At 45.0% G+C, this 9,860-nt stretch overlaps 1 long non-coding RNA gene across 8 annotated transcripts in view; it reads right to left on the minus strand.

Moving 5' to 3' along the window:
* Nucleotides 1-2,546: 2,546 nt before the first annotated feature.
* LOC149367543 (uncharacterized) overlaps nucleotides 2,547-9,860 on the minus strand; it is a 30,326-nt gene continuing 23,012 nt past the window's right edge. For 7 of the 8 annotated variants that reach the window (XR_016284944.1, XR_016284941.1, XR_016284947.1 and 4 more), the window contains one exon: nucleotides 2,547-8,728. This is a non-coding gene — a long non-coding RNA (uncharacterized LOC149367543). The remainder of the gene's footprint in view (nucleotides 8,729-9,860) is intronic. The other variant, XR_016284937.1, reaches the window with a different exon arrangement.

A 9,860-nucleotide genomic window follows, 5' to 3' on the forward strand; every position in this document is an offset into this window, starting at 1 on the left:
GAGGACACGTGCGGGCGAGCTCGAGTAAGCACTGGTCCGAACGGCAAAGGCCGGCACGGACAACAGTAACGTACGCACCTTACGCTGTCTCGGAGGGATCTCTCTCTCTGGGCCCCGCTCGGACGGTCGCGGGATGCGCGGCCGCCAAAACGGGTCCCGGATTCCCGCCAAAAGGCGCCAATGGCGAAGGCCCTTGGGGAGCCGGGGCGGAGCTGTGGCTAAATGACAGTGATTAGTCACCCAGCCGCCTCTCCACCGCCTGAGGCGGGAGCAAGGGAAAGAGGAGAAACGACGCGGTAGGCCGGCACAGCCGCGCAAATCAAATCAAATCAAATCAAATCAAATCTTTATTTCAGCACCGCAAAAATGCTGAGGGTCGTGGACAAAAAGCCTCTTTATGGGCTTGACTAGGCCCACGGCCCTTTTCTACATGGCAGCATGGCATACAGCAAGAGAAAATTGTTCTAATTGTACACAGCTCTCAGAAAAAAAAGAAAAAAGAAAGAAGAAAAAAAAAGAAAGAAAAAGAAAGAAAAGGAACACAAATGGAAGTTCACAGAAGGTAAGCGACTTGGTACAGTTGTTAGGAATATAAATACAGGCATGTATGAAACAAATCTACTATGAAGGCAGTTCTTAATAGCATAGAAATATTGCATGAAATGTCAACAAGAGAATGACTGCAATAAAAACTAAACAATGACTAAAGAAATATAAAATTCGTAAAGGCGACAGCGGAAAGCCAGATTCCCACAATGTACAAGATCTTTTCTATTCAGTACCGCATGAAGGGTTGTACACTGCTGTGAGGGATTGCATTCAAGAGCATGGTGAATTAGTTTTTCGCAATATGGCTGGCATCAGTACCGAGCATTTTTTAGAGTTTTTACAGTTTTACCTGAGTTCCACAGCCACTTTTTACGACGGACGATTTTATGTTCAAAAGTCCGGAATTTGCATTGGGTCTTCGGTTGCTCCAGTGCTGTGTGACATTTTTATGGCTTTTTTAGACAGACGCTTAGAAAAAGAGCTTTTAAACCACCCTGTATCACGTGTGTTTTGTTATGTCGATGACTTTCTAGTGATTCTAGACAATTCTTCTAACTATGACCTTGACAGTGCTGTCACTAACATTCTTAACGCCTTCTCCTCTGAGGGGCAAGGCTTACTTTTTACTCATGAACTGACAAGGGACAACCGCATACAGTTTTTAGACTTAAATCTGCACTTCACTGATGCCCACGTTTGCTGGTCGTATAGCCCAAGGTCGAACAAGAGTCTACTACCCTATAAAAGCGCTCATTCTAGCAAACCATGAATATGCAGAGGATGTCCACTAATGGTCCTAACGTCCAATGTCTATGTATGATATCCTCTGCATATTGAGAGGACTATCGGATTCAGATATCAGTTAGTGGATATTCAGATGACATTCATACATGTTTTTCTTTCAGCACAGTGGAAGATTTGGAAATGTGCAAACAGCTTACCAGGAAACACATTAAAATTATGTTGCCTTTAGATTTTAATTTTTCTTGCTTTCGCAATCTGAAGTTTTCAGGAATGAATTATTTAAGCAGTCAGCAATTACATGCTTTGATTTTATTTTATGCAAGCAAATGCATGTGCAGTACGATTATTTGAAGAAACTTCTCAAGTTAGACTGAAAGCCACAAACGCCGCGAATTTCAAACCAGAACCGTAACTAGAACTCTATTGACATTAGGCAGCCCAACGGCCATGGGCATCATCATTAGCCGCGGCGGCCGCGAAGCGATGTTTTCTTGGTTCCTTTCAGCGTTCCTTTGCACATTTTATTTTTTCGCGTGTTCACATTTTCTTCGTTGTGGCGGCAAGCTTGTGCGCGGCGTACACCGTCCTGTGCCAGCATTGTGCAGTGTACTGGGGGACTACGTGAAGGACGGCAATAATGGTGAGTTTTTGCACACTTTTCTTTCAAACAAGTGTTAGTGTTCGTTTGTGCCATTGTGCAGTTTTCGTGCTGGCGATTTCACCAGCCGGTTTATCGGTTCGTGGAGTGCATAGATAGCTTAAAAATGCGTGGCGTTTAGTTAACTGGATTTGTCCCCGAAGTGGAGACATGGTACAGTAGTGGCGCGGGAATGCCTGTGGCGGCCGCCTGGCATGCTATGACCCTCACTACAAAGGTAGACAGTTTCCAGTCTCCGGCGGCTCAAGAAGACAGTTTTGGCAGATCTTGTGTTGGTGTAAAATTTGCTAACAGGTCCCCTTTCGTTGCTGCTCTTCTCTTCAAAACTAAATGGGCTTTGTTTTAAGTCAAGCTCTTCTGTTTAAATTTGCCTTTTGCGGTCTGACATTGCTTTTTCATCTTTGTGCTTTTGTTGAAAAAAGAAATTGTTCGCATGACCCAAGAAACTCTAGACTCTATGCTTTCAACTTTTACAAAGTTTTTTTTTCTCTTCTTGATGGAACAGCGCAAAACATCGGGACAAGAGACAAGCGCTGTCTCTTGTCCCGATGTTTTGCGCTGTTCCATCAAGAATGAATAACCAACATGCCCAAGCTGCTGTCCTGGTTTTTTTTCTCGTACCAGGATCTAAAATGGTCGTATGAACTGTGAAATGTCATGTGCCATGTGCTAAGCTAAACGACTGGAGCGCAGCTTCATACCTACACGCGTGCAAAAAGAATCGGGCTTACAGTATGATATAGGCTAATGAACACCTGGCGTGGATAGGTGTCGAATGTAATACAGTGCTTTTATTAGAGTGATCGAAGTTCTTGTCATGTGGAAATGATAGGATTTGTTGTATACTTAGGCCAGATGCACTTTATATGAACCTCATCATCAAATTTTATCATTAAATCATGGAGGCGGCAACGGCACTGCCACAGGCTGATTCTCCTTTTGTACAGTAGGCCTCCTTGAACAAATTCAAGGTGTAATGAACAAAAAGATCTAATAGTTTATTGTTGGAAAGATTATGGTTTCATAGGCACACAATATTCTGGGCTTTAGATAAGAGTTTAAACAGAACGGTGACTCGAAGCACTCTTCTAAGCTTCTGAGAACTTGGTAGAAAAGGAGGAAGAGCTGACATTATGAGTTGCCATGCTGACCTGCGGAAATTATGTGCATTGAAAATTTTTGTATTTGATCCTGCATCCATGGGTGTATATGAGCTCGAGCCGTGTAGGAGGCATGTAACAGTGGCAATGTGAAATTCGATAAAAGGAGAACTGCACCCGCGAATTTGGCCTGCACCCATGCCAACGGTGAACTAGTACGGTGAAGAGCAACGAAAGGTTGCTATTCAAGTGACGTTGTAATCCTCTGCTTCACTGGCATGATGCCTTATGCTGCCTCGAGGGCCCGTGAATATTTACTTCCCTCAACTGTGAACATGAAAATAGCTTAGCACATGCGTCAAACTTCGCTGTCGCCTGAAGTTTGCCGCCACTCACAACCATGTCCTATCACCACTCGTCTCTCACACTCACATCCACTCACTCACACTCACACTCATGACCACCTACACTCGCATCCACTCACTTGCACTCATACTCACTGACGTAAGTGTGAGGCGATATGAGTGCACTCATGAGTGAGTGTGCCGACCTATGCTGTTAAGAGCCAGATTCTTCTAGGCGTCCGTGCTGGGCAGTCCCACAGCAGGTGTTGGCTTCAATATCTTTGCATTGACATATTGGACACCCAAGTCGAGGGAGGAGATCTCGAAAATGAGGCTATTTCTGAGTCACAGCTGGAGTGAGGGCAACCCCAACCCAGATCCTCTGAAGCACAACCTCCTCTGCAGAAGAGGGTTACCGCACAGGCTGAGAGCACGTTTTTGGCACAAGAGGTGTTCCTTTCCTGTAGTAGCTTCGTTGCTAGGCCCTTATGTCTTCGTCAAGGTTTGAAGGCGAAGCTCCTCCGCTACTGGCTGTGAACACCTTATCGCATCCCTAAAGCGGCTTGTCCACAGCCAGAAGGGTCTCGGCCAGAAGCATATGACCAAGCTTAGAAAATTGGCTTGATAGGGTCTACTTTGAGGGAACAAACATGCACAGTGCACTTTTAAAGAAATGAAACGCTACTTTTATCTGACATTGTCTTTTGACTGTAATAAGGCGAGTCCACTTAGTACAGATTTCAGATACAATGAACGCAATCCGTGTGACTGTCAGGCTCGTTATAAGTAGGCTCAACTGTATTCAAAGCCTCAGTTGGCTGCTAGCTCTTTAGAGTGTACAGGTTATCAGCAAACACAGATTGCGACCGGGAATTCGCCTCAGCCAGGTTCACAGTTCACAGCCAGCTCACATTTCGGTTTCACGGGCCACCTGTTGGCTATGGTTACCGAGATCGGTTGAGACTTAATACTACAAGAAGGTTAGAAAAGTGATGTGCTGCCTCTTCATTTGTTGTCTTGCCACTTTTGGGGGCATGCAGGCAAGAGTTGGAACAAAAGAAGCTCGCAAAGTAGCATTTGATTTAGTTTTTAGCATTATCTCAACTCCTGCAGATGCTGAAACAGAAGCAGCATGGGATAACCAATTGAACTATAATTTTATTTCAGAGTGGATAACCAAGTGAACTATAATTTCTTTATTTCAAAATGTGAACAGATGGGCCAAAATTTCCAGTCCCTACTCATTTAAAAATTCCCACATGCTGCTGAACTGCTTTAAGTGCAAAGAAAAACAGTTGGTGACAGGTTTTCTGCAGACATTTGTGAGCCTGCCGAGTGCTCTTTTGTCTTCCAAACTTGTAGAAATGCTTTCTGTAGAACTAAGGCTTGAAAGGGCATATTTAGGCCTACCATCCCATTCCTTCTTTGATGGCAGTGCTGTACTTGGTGCAAAAGTAATTGTGTGTTTCAGTGGTGAGTGACAATCCCATTGTTGGTGTAATAAAAGGGACCAAATGTCACCTTCTCAAAATGCAAAAGTATTGACGCCAAGCATGTTTTCTGGTTCTACAGCGGATTTGCATCGTCACCAAAATATTATCCCCAGAGGGTATTAAACGTGCACTAAGGCTAACATGGTGAAGTCTTATTCACAGGTATGGATAAATGTTGACTGTGGCTCACTGTTTGTACTGTTCATTTTCTTTTCCAGACGTACTTGTATTTCAAGCAGCAGACAACTTCCTTTCAGGAGTAATTTCATCACTACTTGATGTGTCTGTAATAGTAACGTCCAGAATAAACACCTTTTCAAAGATACAGTACTGCTGGAAGATCTCTTTTATTGTTTTGTTTTTGGATAAGTTGTGTCAGCGTACATCTTGCTCTTGCACGTCATGCATGTCTTACATTTCTAATTCTTTCTTGACCCTTGGAGAACTACAAAAGCTTCCTTGAGGTGCCGAGGAATGCCATGCCTCTTAGTTTATACCCTTCGTGCTGCACACGTATGCATACAGGAAATGAAGATGCGAGGGAGCCTGTTAGAAGAATCCTCAGATTCAGCGAATAATGACTGGCCATATAGTGAGAACCTGTAAAGCAGTTATTGCGACTAGTCCGAAAGTAAGGTGAGTAAAGCAAAGCTCTAGGTTCACGCATGCTGGGATATAGACACTGGAGGTAACCCAGCAAGAACTTGGTGGTTCTATAGAAGACAGTGTGAGAATCCGTGAAGGCATGTATACACGTACAAGCAGTGGCTGGCTTTCTGTGCATCTGTAAAAATTGGCAGTTCTTCTGATGTCCCACCAGACAGTAGCGTCTTTGAAAATTGAAATATAAATTGCACTTCCTGTGCACCCACCTATACACAACTACCTACTGTACAGGGTTATTCACTGCCAACTTGAACACAGGAGCATGCTCTCTGGTTACAGTTCAGCTCTGTAAAGTGCCACACAGGAGAGAAGTCCACGTTACTGTACATATGTGCAAAGAGTAGCAATTGTGGCAGCTCCCTGAACCTGCTCAACAGCTTGCATTTATCCACAATATGCCAGACACATGTTCAAGTTAGAAAGTAACAACCCTCTTGGTGCATGTCCCAAGGCACGCCCCTGGATAATAATGCCTACTAACAAATGACATATTCAAATTGTGCGACAAATTTTCCTTTTCCAGATGCTCGTGTCTGGTGTTGACTCCTGCTTATTCCATTTATCCTAAGAATAAGCCAACTATACTGAGTGGTTTGAGCTGAGACAGGCATTGTTTTACAAGCCGTACAGTACTGACTCGTCCAAAGATAGCTGAATCTTCCATTGCTTTTATGGCCACCTCTTCAGGCCTTACGCACGCTTAAAGCACCATACGCGAGAGTAAAGGCAAAGGCTGCTGAGAAATAGGATGCCACAGGAGGAGGACAGATAAAGCTGACCAGCCAGAATTTCAGTAAAGCAGGAAACCTGTTGAACCAAACGAACGTGCACTTGGACAGTGCCACCACGAATGGAAAGTTCGATGAGCAACTATGTTCAGTCAACAACAGCATCCACAGTGACTGCCTTAGATATAATGAACGATTTCTCAGTTTCGCGACGGTTGAAGTGAAGTAAATAATAGACCACTCGACCTTTATCATTATGTGCGCTTACTTTTCTCTTATCTACGTGTTTGGATGGATAAGTCTTCTTGAACGATCCCAGCACAGCACTCTTCCTTCGTGGCATGCAAACTCCGATCCTTGGCAGTCGTGCGGTCCTCGTCGTTTAACGTGCCATTAATGCACTCCCGCTATCTCCTTGTAAACGAAAAGTAACGCGTCGCAGAGGCAGTTGTGCCAGCCAGAGATCACGAAGTAGCCGAAGTGGCCTGAGCGGCAGACGACGCGAACGGCGTTGAACATGTTAGTAATGCACTTGCTGTACTCCCGCTATCTCCTTGTAAATGATAAGGAACGTGTTACTGAGTCAGTCGTGCCAGCCAGACACCAAAATACGAAGGAACGCGTCACAGAGGCAGTCGTGCCAGCCAGAGAGCACGAAGAAGCCGAAGTGGCCTGAACGGCTGACGACGCAAACGGCCATTTGCAAGCAAAGCGCGAGAAGTGGCGTCTCAATGTTGTCATGACAACGCCGGATGTGACGTTGCAGACAAGCAGCGCAACTAGCGGCCGATGCGGCTACGTACGCTGAAATGGAAATACGCCGACCGGCAACACTCTTTTGCTTCACTTTTTTTTTTTTAAATAAACCACTACCACCACCACCAATAACGTGTTGATCACTGCTATCCACCACAAGTCCAAGCCAAGCCAAACCTCAGCCAGCGGCGGCAGGCAAATGGCGGACGTCATATTGTGAAATGCTCTCTATGGTGAAATTAGTATTAGCTGTGCGTCCGCAAAAGCTTTGCGCACGCTACGGGCGCACCTTGCGTGCACTGCCGCCCGTCCTCGCAACAGTTTTAGTAGGGAGCACGGTGGTTGGATGTGACTAGCCTAGCGCGCGAGAAGCATAACATACTGTGGCGCCATCTAGACGATAGCAAGTCAAACCTCCTGAACTGAGTGCCGAAAAAACGTTTTTCTCTTTTATTAACGGCAGTAATGAATGCATTCGAAGGCTGTTTTTTTTTTTAATGTAAATCAATTGGATGAAATGAAAATGCAGATTGTAGTGCAAAGTTGGAGAAATACTTCGCTCGCGGTCGTTGCTATGACGACGGTGTACGCCGTACATAGTTAAGCCTAGCATCAAGAAATTCTGAAATTTATCTGAAAAGCGACTGATATTTAAAACCTATATTGTTACGGAGGGATGAGAATGCACAAAATAAAAGCGAATACAACCGTTTAGAGCAAGCTATCGCGTCGAAAAATGCAGCGGCGACGCAGTATTCGGTCCGAAGCGGGCGAGCTGGGCGTCGCCATGTTGTGAATGTTAACCACGCAAGGCTGGTAGCGAGAGTGAGTTTTATTTTTTTCCAATTCTATTTGGCATTTTTATATACATAAATGAACGACAGCACAATCGTAGGGACGGGGAAATATTACAGTGCTTGTGACGTTTTTGTAATCGTGTTTTTCGGTGTATATTCTCACCAAGTCTCTGGTGTCGAGGGAACACATTAGCTCGGACGTCGCAGGCGAATGTGTTCAGGGAACTCTAATGTCGTTTTCATCGAATGACATTAGATTTTCTCGTGTGGCAGCAAACTAATGTCGTTTTGAACGAATGTCATTCGATGGGAATTACATTAAATTTGCCGTGTGGCAGGAGTATAACTGCGTAAACATACATATAAACGACAACTCTGCTTGCTGAAATGCGAAATGTTTCCGAAAAAAGCAAGAGTGTTAAGTATCTAGAGCTTCTAGTTTGTTAAATGCGTGATTTCACGTTGGCACCGCGAAGCAATCATAGCCCAGCACTTGTGACGTAAAGAGTACAAACTGACGTAATGAGTACGGATTCGGGCGGAAGTTCACCGCCGCTGGTCGCCGCGAGGCTCGGGAGAGGTAGTTTTTGAAAATGTATTATAAATTATCTACTCGCCTTTGATGTATTGTACGCGCCATGAACGTTCAGTGGCCTACGCTCTACATAATGCAAGTATTTGTTTGCCAACCTCAGACACCCCTTTCAGGGACCCTTTAAGCAAGTACCACAAACTTAAGTGCTACACGTCAGACTCATCTCCAGGGCTGTCATCAGAAGCAGGGGCTGCTGCCATAACTCTCGAGGCTGCCACCACAGTTTCAGAGGCTGCCGGATCAGCAGGCAGTGCCGATGTCTGTAGTTTCGTCCTGGAGTTGAATATCAGCTTTGTAACTGAAAGCCGAAAAAAAAACAGCTGTTGCAGTAAAGTTTTTATGAAAACCGGGACAAGGCCACTTAATTTTGCATTCCGGTATGATACCTGACCTGAGTGCGCAATGTGAGAATCTGACATGACACCCGACCACTGCATTAATGCCATTATATTTTAAATGGGATTAATACGCCTGTCACATGGGCACTGCAAAGGCCTTAGAGAATCGGGGCCCTTCTGCTCAAAGGCACACGGTGCGCGTCTATGCAGCATGCGTAATGTGCCATCGCCTCAACGGGTCTTAGAAGCAAAGCTGGCCATCCGAGACCTTTGAAGCCAGCAGCACTCAAGAAGCTGCGATTGCAGCACCACCACGCTAGAAAACTAACCGCAAAGAGAAAACCTAAGCAGTTCAATAACTTTGAAAACATATCAGAAATATAAAAAAAGTGCCTAAATCTAGTTTTTGGATGCGTCCTATGTTATGCTAAGATCTCAAGACAGTAAAAATGCAGCAGCAACACCGAGTAAATGGTGCCCAGAGCGATAAACAAACCCTGCTGCTGCTGACGAGAGAAGCTATCACTATTTTTCATGAAGGAAATATCATGAAATAAATTTGTAATTTCTAAGCTCAAAGAATGAATAAAATGCTCCACTCCAGCTTTAAAGCTATGCTTCTGCCGCTTTATGCAACTGCAACCGTAGGAGCACAAGTGCAGCTGTTCAACATTTTGAGGTGAATGATTACTTGCAGCGTCACTGCTCCTTTGTGGAAACGAGAAACTTTGGCTGGAAAGGCCTTTAAGGACTAACGTGTGACGGGGGTATAAACATGCTTGCTTTTACTTGAAACCACCGCGATAGTCATCGCTCTCAACCGAACCACACGCCGGGGAAGAAGCATTGTCTGGTAGAGTATGACACGGCCTCGCCTCATCATCTGACGGCTCCGCAACAGTTTCAGAAACTGAGATTAGGTCTGCTTCTAATGATGCTGGGCTTGGTTCACGGGACGCGGTAGCCGCTGCAATACTGCCCGAGACTGCCTCTTTTAACCGGCGCCGAAAAGTCCGCTTCGAGAGAGCAACGCCATACCCTGCGTATTAGCAAGGAACGTCAGCGCTTATAATAGCAAAGAAAACACGCTTA

This window comes from Amblyomma mixtum, chromosome 1, assembly GCF_055824585.1.
Source record: "Amblyomma mixtum isolate Tamu chromosome 1, ASM5582458v1, whole genome shotgun sequence".
NCBI classification, from domain to species: Eukaryota; Metazoa; Arthropoda; class Arachnida; order Ixodida; family Ixodidae; genus Amblyomma; species Amblyomma mixtum.